At 35.3% G+C, this 13,314-nt stretch overlaps 1 pseudogene; it reads left to right on the forward strand.

Moving 5' to 3' along the window:
• Positions 1 to 201: 201 nt before the first annotated feature.
• LOC149127349 (10 kDa heat shock protein, mitochondrial pseudogene) overlaps positions 202 to 13,314 on the forward strand; it is a 75,508-nt pseudogene continuing 62,395 nt past the window's right edge.

Here is a 13,314-nt window from a genome sequence, read left to right on the forward strand (position 1 = left end):
TGTAACAATCCTCTAGGGAGCCATGCATCACAGATCCTGTGATCCTTTGACAGGGACATCTTGTCAAGAGCATTTCTTCCTCTTATCAAATGATGTTAGTCTATTTAAATAGACATCCACTGGACAAAGAGATCACATTGAGTACCTGACTTCTTTCCCTTCCATGACAGACATCTCCCTAGTTAAATGAAGAAACGGACTATGCGGATTCTGGACAATAGCTCAAATACGTTATCTAAACTTCCTGCCAGGAGAAGCCTTGTTTCTTATGACAATGTAGTGCTTTTAGTAAGCAAGTGTAAGGTAAATTTCAGGAGAATGAGGGGGAAAGAATTTTAAAAGAATTAAGATGAACTCGTGCTTTTAAAGCCCCTGAGTCTAAAATTTGATGACAAAATAATAACAATATTAGGAGAAAATGTAAAACATTAAAAATAAAAGCTTTGCTGTTTTTGCTTCCTGCAGCTGAACAAGAAGCCAATAGATGCTCAGGGAATTTCAAGACGGACTATCTGCAAGACATTGGCATAGGTCAAGAGTTACTGGAAAAGAAAAGAGAAGCACAGGCAATCAAAACCAAAATTGACAAATGGGATTGCATCAAGCTGAGAAGCTTCTGCACTGCAAAAGAAACACCCAGCAAAGTAAATGACAACTGATAAACTGGGAGAAAATATTTGCAAACTACACAACTGATAAAGGGTTGATATTCAGAATCTATAAAGAGCTCAAGAAACTCAACAATAAAAAAACAATTCAGTTGAGAAATGGGCAAAGGACGTGAACGGTCATTTTTCAAGAGAGGAAATCCAAATGGTCAACAGACATTTGAAACAAATGCTTAGGATCATTAGCCATCAGGAAAATGCAAATCAAAACCACAGTGAAGTTCTACCTCACCCCCTGTTAGAATGGCCCTCATACAGAAATCAACAAACAACAAATGCTAGTGAAAATGTGGGGGAAAAGGAAACCTAATTGGAATGTAAACTGGTGCAGCCACTGTGGAAGACAGTATGATACCTCAGATATATGAATATAGACCTATGCTATGATCCAGCCATCCCACTCCTGGAAATTTACCCAAACCAAAAGAAATTAGTATATGAAAGATTTATTTGTACCCCTGTGTTCATTGCAGCTTAATCCACAATGCAAAGTTATATGGAATCAACCCAAATGTTTATCAATTGATGACTGGATAAAGAAATTATGGTTTATATACACTATGGAATACTACTCAGCTGTAAAAATAAAATAAAATCCTTTTCTTTTGCAACAAAATGGATGTAACTGGAAACCATTGTACTTAATGAATTAAGCCAGTCCCAAAAAGAAACAAGGTAACGACAGGGAGAGGGAGAAGAAAGATAAGGGTTTTCTGTGATCAGGCTCTGTTTGTTGCCAACATCAATGAGTGAGAAAGAAAGATTTCATTGTGAATCAAATTCAGAGTTGATTGCTACCTGGGTCTGGACATTTTTAATTACTGAATGGAGAAGGTGAGATGTGTGTGTGTGACTTCTATTACCTCCTCAGAAACAATGTTTATCCAATTATCAAGATGGGGTCAACACATGTGATTAGATTTAAAGACACTGTGGGGAACAAAACAGTTGTCTTTCCATGATATGAAAAACGATGTTTAAGGTACTAGTCACTTTTCATTACTAACTTTAACCTTAATATTTTCTCAGAAAACATAGTGAGCATAGCTAACAGTACCTTAATTTATAAATAAGAAAACTGAATCTAAAGGAAAAAAAACATGATTTGCATCAGTTTCTATTCATTAAAAAATTCAAAAGTCCATATAGACAAAAAGTACATATTTATCACTTTACAAGCTTTTGACGTGCATATATACAAAAAGGAAAAATTGTGCTGTATATTATAGACAACAGTCACTATTCACATATTAGGTTTTTTGTTTTCAAATTTTCCACAGACAGGATCTTCTGTGAATATTTATTTCCACCAAAAATATATGTATATTAAATTTCCATTTCAAAATACATCTTTTAAATATTAAAGGCAGTAGTAAATCCTATTTAACTACCCACTAATTTCAGGTATACTGCATAATCTTATATTATTACAAGCAATAATTTTATGCCCTTCGTTATATATTTTTCCTGCGTTCCTACTCATTTTAAGAATGAATTCTTGAGGATCTGACACCGTGGCACAGTATGTTAATCCTCCACCTGCGGCGCCGGCATCCCATATGGGCACCATTCTAGAGTTCTAGTCCCAGCTGCTCCTCTACCAATCCAGCTCTCTGCTGCGGCCTGGGAAAGCAGTAGAAGATGGCCCAAGTCCTTGGGCACCTGCACCCACATGGGAAACCAGGAAAAAGCACTCCTGGCTTCGGATGGGTGCAGCTCTGGCCACTGCGGCCTTTGGGGAATGAACCAACGGAAGGAAGACCTTTCTTTCTGTCTCTCCCTCTCACTGTCGGTAACTCTACCTCTCAAATAAATAAATAAAATCTAAAAAAAAAAAAAAAAATGAATTCTTGAAAATAGAATAAAAGGTTCAAAATACATGCATTTTATTCATGCCAAATTCTTCAGACAATTATTAGTCCAATTTCCACTTCATTCTTGACAGTATGTAGAAATCATCTTAATCTTTATCTGAGATTTGAAAAATAGTACCTCATTACTCTTTTATATTAGTTTCCTAAGGCTACCATAACAAAGTACCATAAACTGGTAGCTTGAAATAACAATTATGATTGTCTCACAGTTCTGGAGCCTGTTGTTGCTTAAGTATTTAAGAAGGAAGGTAGTTTAAGCAGATGAGAATTCCCAAGTCATTACTGCATTGTGCATAGTCTTAGCATTGCAGTGCATGAGGGCAACAACCAGTATCAGTTGCAAGATTGGTGAGAATGAAGATTAAGGAAGGGACACAGATGAAGAAAGAAAGTAAAGAGCACATGCACATGGTTTTCTTAGGAAGACTCTGGAAATCTGCTAGACAACTCTACTGCTTACATCTCTCTGGCCACATGTTTCATGTAGCTGTACCTATTCCTGTGAGAAGCAGCCAAATATAATCCTTATCCTGAACTTTCTTTAGGTCAGCTGAAAATTCTAGAACCATGGAAGAAGAGGAAAGCAGTTCAATAAATACTAGCTGTATCTATTTAAATATAACTAGTAGTTCACTAATTATTTCAAGTATTTCTTTTTCTTTCAGTATTGAGCTGTCACTTTAAAATAAATTTTATTTTAACAGACACATACCATTGTACACATTTATGGGGTACCGTGTGACATTTCAATACATGTATATGCATTGGGCAATGTCCAATCAGGGTAAACATATCTATCTCCTCAAAGTTTTCTGTGGTGAAATCATTCAAAAGCCTTTCTTCTAGTAGTGTTTTAGAGAAATATACAGGATATTATCACCATCTCTTGTCACCCGACTGTGAAAGCAGACCTCTGAGCTTCTTTTTGTATCTATTACATAGGAGCACAACAACCCTGTTTTGTTATGAAAATAGCTATCTTCAGAATTCCCTTTTACACTTCCAGTTTTTCTTTATAGAGGTAATCATTATCAATTCCTTGGATATTTCATACTTAAAATTATCTTTATCTAAAACTTTATCTTTAAAAGTTTATCTTTAAAAATAGACTTATTCTGCCATTTTATTTTTTCTTTGTAAATTTTATGAAGATTAAAAGAGAACAAATTTCATGTATTTCATAGATAAAATTCTGAGATCATCAAACTTCCCTCTCTCAATCCCCCCTCCTTCCTTACATTTATTCTTTAATTTTTAACACCATAATTTCAAATTACTTTATAATTACAGGTGTAATGCACCACTAACCATAATGCTCAACAAATAAAAAGTAGAAAGACCACTGTTCCATAGGAGTATAGATAAGGACTAAAAGCAATAATCAAGTCACAAGATGTCAAATCACAAGATGTGTAATTCTTACACATTTTTGTATTCTATATTAATTACTACATATCAGAGAAAACATATTTATCTTTTTTGGAATTGGCTTATTTCACTAAGCATAATGGTCTCCAGTTGCATCCACTTTGTTGCAAAAGATAGAATATTCTTTTTATGGCTAAGAAGTATTCATTATGTACATATGCCACATTTTCTTTATATTTCCATTTTAAAGATTTGTTTGTTTATCTTGGTTGTACAGGATTGGCTTTTCCACCAATACTGTCCCTCATAGATGTATTTTCCCTCCATCCAGGATGGAGGTTAGCTCAGAATTTTGTTTTGAAGATAACTTCAAATAAGTCAGTTTTAAAAGATGAGAAATGTAGTATAAAATTATTTCATTTTTTCTTGTATATTTTCCCCCAATTAATAGTTGTCTGTTTTTTTGCTTAAATTTTTTTTTTGTTATACATATACCTGGTTACTTTTGGAGGGGGGAACATAAAATACATTCTTTCAGAAAAGTCTTGATAAACCACGGAGTATTAACTGTAGTCACCCTGCCACATATTAGATCTCTAGACTTACTCATCCTACGCAACTCCAAGTTAGTACCCTCTGGCCAACACAACCCCATTTTTGTCCCCTCCTTCTCACTGATAGCCACCATTCTACCCTTTGTTTCTAAGCCTTTGACATGTTTTTCCATTCCAAATACAAGTGATATAATGTAGCATTTGTCTATTTCACTTGGTAAAATATCCTCCAGTTTTTACCCATTTTTATCTCAAATGGCAGTATCTCCTTTTTAAAGACTGAAGTATTCTACTGTGTTTATATACCATATTTTTAAATCCATTCAATCAGTGATGGATACTTAGGTTGTTTCCATATCTTTGCAATCGTGAATAAAGTTGTAATGAATATGGGAGTGCAGATGTCTTTATGAGGTACTCATATTTCCTTTAGATATATATCCAGCTGTGGGATCACTGGGTTATTTGTCTTCAATTTTAAATTCTTCCCTACAGCATCGACCAAGAGTCATTCTCTCCATTTTATCTTTTTTGGCTTTCATATCCCACAGCTCACATCTGTACTGATTTATCACTAGTTAGTGCACACCTGCCATCCTTCCCTTCAGTACCATCCTGAAGATTCTATTCACTCCTCTCCTGTGTAAGCTTCTGATTCTTGACCACTATATCCTTTCCTTAGCTTAATTAATTGAAGTAAGTCTTCCAACAGTTAACTGAGATTGCTGTCTGTATGACAAGCTTTTGAGAATTTTCCATTTTGCAAATATTATAGAAACTTGTTCTTAATATTAATTTTATGTTTGAATATATGTTTAAATTCTTGCTATCTAAAATATAGATAAATGTCTGTATTTGTTATATGCTGTGAACCCTTTATAACTGATTTAATTTGATGCAAAGATTTCTAAAAATTAATGTACATTTTGTCAACCTTAAAGTCCTGAAATACAATTTTTTAAATAACTTGACCTGAATCTACTTCATAAACATCCGGGCTTCTTGTGTGATTGAATTTGATCTCTTTTTTGGCACTTTATGCCTAAGGTAGAGAGGGCTCTAGCTGTCTGAAGAGGTATCTTTTGTATTCGGGAAAGCATTTCCTTGCATCCTGGTGAACTCAGCAGTCAAAGAGAAAATTTAGGCCAGAGAAAATCTCGGCATTGACAGTCTTTTTATTTGGGTTAGCAATGAACTTGATCTCCTGTTGCTATATGGCTGAATGTAAATCCTTTGTTGCATTAAAGGTGACACTCAGTGCTCCTATCTGTTCGTGGGCTGGATCTACCTTTCCATCTTTCTTCTCACTAGTGATGATAACACTTTGCCTAGATTTTTATCTGCTGCATTTCCTGACAGGGTACTGCTTACTCTGTTTAGCTGGGGCTAAGCTAGCCTCATCTATACTCAAGCAATAAGTACTTTAAATTAATGAAATATTGAAAATTTTTTTAATTTCATTGGTACCATTTTTTGCCTGGCTCTACCCTCTGATAGTTATAGTGATTTCTTTGAGAAAAATTTGGAAATTCTCTCCTCTTTTCATCTTCCTGACATTTCTTCACTTTCAATAAGTAAGATACAGAATGATATTTCATAATAAACTAGATTTCATCATTTTGTTGGGAAATTTAGGAGAAAAAAGACAGCATAACCTAAAAAATTTAACGGAATGGTGATAGACTTTTTTTCCCTATGTCATCAGACTTAATTACTGAATCCAGAGTGGAGGATAAAATGTCACATATCCATCAATGTGAAAAGAACAAAATTATGGAGGAGAAGAGAAAAGGAAACCACTTTAGAATTTATTAGAAGATGGTTAAACTTGCTCTGCAACCATCAACAGTTCTCCCAGAACTCCCTCACCACAGGCGACACACAATGAAAACTAAAGCAGTAAGGAGAGATGTGAGAGGGAGGAAATCTTAGAAGTCCTGAGACATTGGCTGTAGTCAGAGCGAGAGTCTGCAGAGAGTCAAGGTAGAGGATATCCAATAGAATAAGATGCTATAACCAAGGGAATTTCATTCCTCAACAGAACATGGGTACAGTAGCAAATGTGTAGATATTCTCTCTCTATCTGCTTCAGCTGGCAAGAAATGAGATGGAAAGAGACAGCAGGGCAGAGAAGAGCTCAACACTTTCATCATTTGGAATGGCAATTTTGATTACTTTTCTGGTGGCTCAAATAGATACTGTGGTTGTTAGCCTGAACTGTGTATAATTTATTGAAGAGGACCACCTGCTCAAAGAATAACCTCAGTAATGAGAAACCATGGGGAGTTCTTCTGGGTTATATAAAAAAGGAAAAGCAGGAAAATTGTAGTAGCAATAAGGATGCTCCTACAAGATATTTGAAGAACTCAACTGTACCTTCAACTAAAGTGAGAGTATTTGTCTATCATCAAGAGAAAAACTAATCACCAGGCAAAGATCACCTGAGAAGCAGAAATAGCCAAGGGAAAAATCACAATATCAAAAAAGTTGCAGGTGTGTCTGGCCTTTTCTATCTTATCTATTCCCTTATCTCAGTAGACAGAATGATTAGAAGTGAGAGGGAGGGGAGCAATGGAAGAGTAGGCTGTGTCCCATTCCCAACTTCAAGATGAAATTAATTTGGATATGAAATATATGTATTTTAAACTGAGTACAAATAAAAATAACTTTAATAATTGAAAATCATAAAAAGTTATAGAATCTGAAATAGCTTTAAGGGGGACAACAAAGAGAAATTCTTAATGTTCAACTGGAACAGCAATTAGAGGAAAAGAATAAGCAAATGTTGTTATTTTAGTATCCTATTGGGTTAATACAATTAATAGGAATAAATAAAAAGGAAAAAGTAGTGAAAAATGTAAATAAGTCCTAATAAAACTATGGAGATAAATGTGAATTGTATTTGAAATCAGAGGGTTAGGAGTGAGGATGTTAAGGAGATGCCAAAGGATTTAAAGAATCTAAAATTGCCAATAAAAAAGCTATGAGATATGATTTCCAGGTTTTGAGGGATCAAAGAGAATAAATGATCAGAAACATCTGCATGCATTCTTTTATTCAACTGATTGAACATCTTTATCTGTCAAATGCTGGATAACTCACTAGGACATAGTAGGCTGCTCCTGCCCTTTTGGAACTTAACGTTCTTTCGCTCTAGGTGCTCAGAAGACAAGTTTAGGACTAATTAGTAAAGACACAGAAATTCCAATGATGCATGATCTTTCATGCAAAAGGGAAATATAGCTTGCTGTGCAGTTGCTATGAGTTAGTTTCTTTCAGAATATTTAATCCTCAACTTAAATACAAACTCCTTACCCCTATGTGGAGAAACTCAGAATTATGATGTGATGTGCTCCCACTAACCCACCCACACAGAAGTAAGTGATATTGTAAGACCAATTATGTCTAGTACCAAACCTTATGTTTTTTACTACATCTTGTTACTCTCTGTGAAACAACCATGTACAAATACACTAAGCATACGGAAGAGGTATCTTAAATTTACAATCTAGAGATAAAAGCAATGTGGAGACATCTTAATGTGAATATTACTGAGCAAATTCTATACAATGTGGGGTCATTTTGGATTTATCCTTAAGATATACTTTCATAAGAATTATGGAATTGTGTTTTTGAGCCTCTGGATAAGATGACCCATTTAAAATCATATAAAGTAGATGAAAGTAATTTTGGTTATTTAGAAGTAAAGTGCTATATTATTTAAAGGAGCTTCAGTTTATTTTTGGAATTTCCTAATTAATTGTTGTGACTCCATGATTTTAAAATATTAACAAAAATCAATTTCCTTTGTTGCATTACCATACTACAGAGAATGTCTACCACCATTCCCCAAATATGAAAATATAAAGAAAAAAGAAGTAATAATTATCTTCCTATGGTAGATAATACTATAAACCCCATCATGTAATAAAATATGCAGTACTTTCTCTTATATGATCAGAAAAGCCACAATGTCATGACAAAGTGGTTAAAAGACTAAATTCTGACTCCTGGAATATGCTGATCTGCCCAATTATTAAATGATCTCAAGAGAAGATAGTCATAAAATTATTATTCTTAGACACATCCTACCATTTATAATTTTAATGGAATGTGCTCATTTTTTGAAATTCTTTTATTGAACAGCATTTAGAAGACAGTTACTCTGTCCTATTTGGTATGAGAAATGAGAAGAAAAACAACAGAATTGCTATCATTTGGAGATGCATGTAATTCAACACTTTTGGAAAATAATTTCTTTTAACTCCATTTTCCATGAACTTTTTGAAGTCCCATCATGTTCTGGGAGATCGATATGTTGTTTTCTTTCTGTATTATACTGTTTTTTTTAAAATATATTTATATTTAAAGATGTATTTTACCTGATAATATTAACAAATTTGCACCTCCACCAGACTATTTATCATATGATGTAATTTCAGTGTTTTTGGCCAAGTGAATTTAAATTCAGGTTGTTAAAAAATGGGAGCCTCAGTTATGAAACATCTCAAAGAAGTACTGTAACTCCTTTCTATGTATAGCAACGGGCAATGTTAAACATAAAGACTGTCTCCATATTGAAATAAGTACAGTTATTTCCTGAAGAAGCCTCTGTTATTTATTTTGTTGGCCCTCTCTCTTCTATCAGCAAGTGCAAGCACAATGAGATCCTGGAACAAATGAGCTTATTAAGATCACGGTTAGACATATCGTTTTTCAAATCACACATTACAAGACAGATATGCTGGCAAAGCTGTAATAAATGTCAAGGCTCAAGGAATCCACCATTCTTTTCAGCAGCATGATGGCTTGGCTAGAAAAGCTTTTCATAAATTTCCGTGCACACCTGTCAAGTGGCAGGTGTGATAGTCTGCTATCACCCAGGAGCCTAAGTTGTGATTTCTGGGCAGGCAGCACTGTTATCGTTTTCAGCACAATCATGTGCTTTTCTCTGTTTGTGACCAATGAAATCTGTGATCACACTGAGAATCTGTGCGTGTTGGCAGATCTGCCAGTGGTACTCAACACATTGAGATTATTTTAGATTGGCTGCCATGAGGTGTAATTTCCCATTTGTTAACGCAATGGGGTTTCACAACTATGACAATTGAAATACATTCATTTCTATTTGGGTTTTGTCCTTGTTGAAGACACAAAAACCCAATTCTCTCTCTTCTATAACTCCTATAACCTTTTATACATCAATCGTCTACCTGAAATAACTGTGGTACTATTTTGTCACATCCTTCTTAGGTGAGAAACAGAAAAATATTTATTTTAAATAAATTTTGGAATCCTAATTAAATGAAATAAAATTATAATTCACATATATGCATATGTGCATACTTAGAACATTTCTGAATGGAAACTCATAAACTGCTGACAAGATACCACAAAAGGTCCGGTGTTCTGTTACGTTCAGTTCGGTCATCAATGGTGCTGTTATCATTCCATGCTGGAGTTCTGGTTTAAGTCCCAGCAGCTCCAATTCCAAACCAGTTCCCTGTTGATGCACCTGTTGAGAGCAATGGAGGATGTTCTAGATGCTTGGAACCCTGCCACTCCTGTGGAAAACCCAGATGGAAGTCTGGACTAATGGCTACAGTCTGGATTCATTCATTCATATTCACTCTCTCTCTCCCTCTCTCTCTCCCTCTCTCTCTCTCTTTCTCTCTTTCGAGAAAATACCACTAAAAAGAAAGGGAGATTTGGAGGGATGTGAGTCAAGGGCCTTCCAATTTCTTCTCTGTATAATAGGGCAACGCTTGATTTTCTATGATGATACTATATCCATGTATTTCATATATAATAAAAAGAAAATTTTAAATCAAATATTGATAATAACAAAAGAATAGGGGAGCAAGCATTTGGTGCAGCTGGTAAGCTACATCTTGGCCTGCTTGCATCCCATATTAGACTGCCTACATTAGAATCCTGGCTATGCTCCTGATTTCAGATTCCTGATAATGTGCACTCTGGGAGGCAGTAGATGATGGTTCAAGTTCTTAGGTCACTGCCACTCACATGGGGAATCTGAATTGAATCCTGCATGCTAGACTGTAACTTGGCGCAGGCCCAACTTCTGTGGTCACTTGGGGAGTGGCCCAGTGGATGACAGATCTCTGTCTCTCTGTGCCTGTCTTTCAAATAAACATAAACAAATTTTTTAAAAGAAGATGAGAATAGGAGATCCTAAAAGCAGACTTTCTTAAACAGTGACATTATTTTTACAGTGTTCTCACATATATTGTATCAAAATCCTCAGAGAAACTCAGAGGCTGGCATGAATAGATTCAGATATTAGCTATTTTATATATCATTATACATAATAATTTTATGTATAATAGTTATGTATTTATATTATAACAGCTATTAAAATAGATATTCCAGAGAACATTCTACCTTATTTGCATAGGTGAAATCTGACACTTCATGAGGTTCTGTGATGTGGTTAAGTTTCCAGACCAGATTCTAAACTAGAACTGAGTTCTAGTTGAAGCCTCTAGACCTTCAAACTCCCACTCCCACGACTTCACTGTTCTCTGCCCTAAAGCAACATCACATGTTATTTTCCCATTTTTACATTTTTCTTTCTTTCTTTCTTTTTTTTTTTTTTTTTTTTTTTTTTTTTTTTTGACAGGCAGAGTGGACAGTGAGAGAGAGAGAGACAGAGAGAAAGGTCTTCCTTTTGAAGTTGGTTCATCCTCCAATGCCCGCCGCGACCGGCGCACCGCGCTGATCCGATGGTAGGAGCCAGGAGCCAGGAGCCAGGTGCTTCTCCTGGTCTCCCATGGGGTGCAGGGCCCAAGTACTTGGGCCATCCTCCACTGCACTCCCGGGCCATAGCAGAGAGCTGGCCTGGTAGAGGGGCAACCGGGACAGAATCCGGCGCCCCGACCGGGACTAGAACCCGGTGTGCCGGCGCCGCAAGGTGGAGGATTAGCCTATTGAGCTGCGGCGCCGGCCCATTTTTACATTTTTCTAACATGTATACACTGTGTATTATTTCAAGTTACCAATACAGTAATAATTCTATATTAATAAACTAGATCAATTATGTTGTAGAATTGTTCACACAAAACAGAAATTTAAATTCTGGAACACAAATAGAATTTTCAAAAATATGCTTTCAAGTGAAGACAAAAATAACTGTAATTATGTTTAATACAATACTTTTTTTTGCAAGATATGGAAAATGTTGGGTCTCTGGTTTGTCAACTGATGTATGTCTATTATTTAAATGCCATTTTAAAAATAACTACTTTTGTAAATATTAGTTTCTATTCATAGCCTAGAGTAGTAGAGTAGAATTTATAAAAAAAAAAAATCTACCAGTTTAGTACTGGTACACTTTCAAAAACTCTAACAAATAATCACTAGGGAAAAAAATCTTATATGAGAAGTTTAGGGAAATGCTCACCTGCCCACCCCTGCTGTACCCCAAATTGCTGCCCTTTTATGGCAATATAATTTATAATTATTTTTTCTTCCTTAACCCCTTTTGTAAATGTTTTAGAGGAGAGTCTAAATATTGGAAAAGGACTTACTTCATGTTTACATCATCAGCTCACCCCACCATGGATAACTGATTTTTATTTAGTTTAATTTTAATTGGTTTTTAACAGATTCAATGAGCTTTGTAGAAACAATTCTACAAATATAATAATATCTGGAGCCAGGACTGTGGTGTAGTGTGTTAAAGCAGTACTAGCATACCATATGGGTTCCAGTTCGAGTCCTAGCTGCTCCACTTTCAATCCAGCTCTCTGCTATGGCCTGGGAAGGCAGTAGAGTATGGCCCAGGCCCTTGGGACCCTACACCCATGTGAGAGACCTGGAGAAAGCTCCTGGCTTCAGATCAGCCCAGCTCTGGCTGTTGCAGCCATTTGTGGTTTGATTGTGCAGATGGAAGATCAATCTCCCTCTCTCTCTCTCTCTCTCTTTCTCTCTCTATTTCTCCCTCTCTCTCCGCCTCTGCTTCTGCCTCTGCCTCTCTGTAACTGTGACTTTCAAATAAATAAATCTTTAAAAAAGATAGAATATGATATTCCCTTCCTTCTTTAGTCCCTCCATCCCCTTCTCTCCTTCCTATCCTCCTTTCTGCTCCCTTTTTATTTTTTTAGTTTTTGAGGTAATATATTTTAAATTTACATTACAATGAAAAGGCTTAAAATTCACAGAATAAGAAGTTTAAAAAGTAAAAAGCAAAAAGACCCAAGTTTATTGGGAATATAGACAACAGCTATAGACAATAATCAAATGGCAAAATAACAATTTTAAAAATACACAGTAAATTGTAAAGTAATTATAGATCATTAAAACTATAGTGATATAACATGCTTAACCATTGGTTTCACAAAAGTATAAAACAAGGTTTTTCAAGCTATATTTGTAGCAGTATTGATAGACACAGACATTTCTTTCTTTTTTCTTCTTTTTTATTTTTAAATTGTAGTTCCCACATCTAAGGGAGAATGTGTGGTATTTATCTTTCTGGATTTAGCTTATTTCACTTAACATAATCCTCCAATTGTGTCCATTTTGCTGCAAATGAAACAATGTCATTTTTTCATGGCAGAATAATATTCCATTGTGTATATGCATCACATTTTCTTTAGCCATTCATCTGCTGATGGACAGATTGGTCGATTCCAAGTTCTGTCTATTATGAACAGTGTTGCTATGAATATAGTGGTGCAGGTATCTCTTTGATATAATGTGTTCAAGCCTTTTGGGTACATACCCAGTAATGAGAGTCCTAGATCAGATGGCAACTCTATTTCTAGTATTTTAAGAAATCTCCACAGTTTTCTGCAGTCTACATTCCCACCAACAGTGTACAAGTCTTCC

The sequence above is a fragment of the Oryctolagus cuniculus genome, chromosome 3 (genome assembly GCF_051225735.1).
Source record: "Oryctolagus cuniculus isolate XC-2025 breed Fujian yellow rabbit chromosome 3, ASM5122573v1, whole genome shotgun sequence".
Lineage (NCBI taxonomy): Eukaryota > Metazoa > Chordata > Mammalia > Lagomorpha > Leporidae > Oryctolagus > Oryctolagus cuniculus.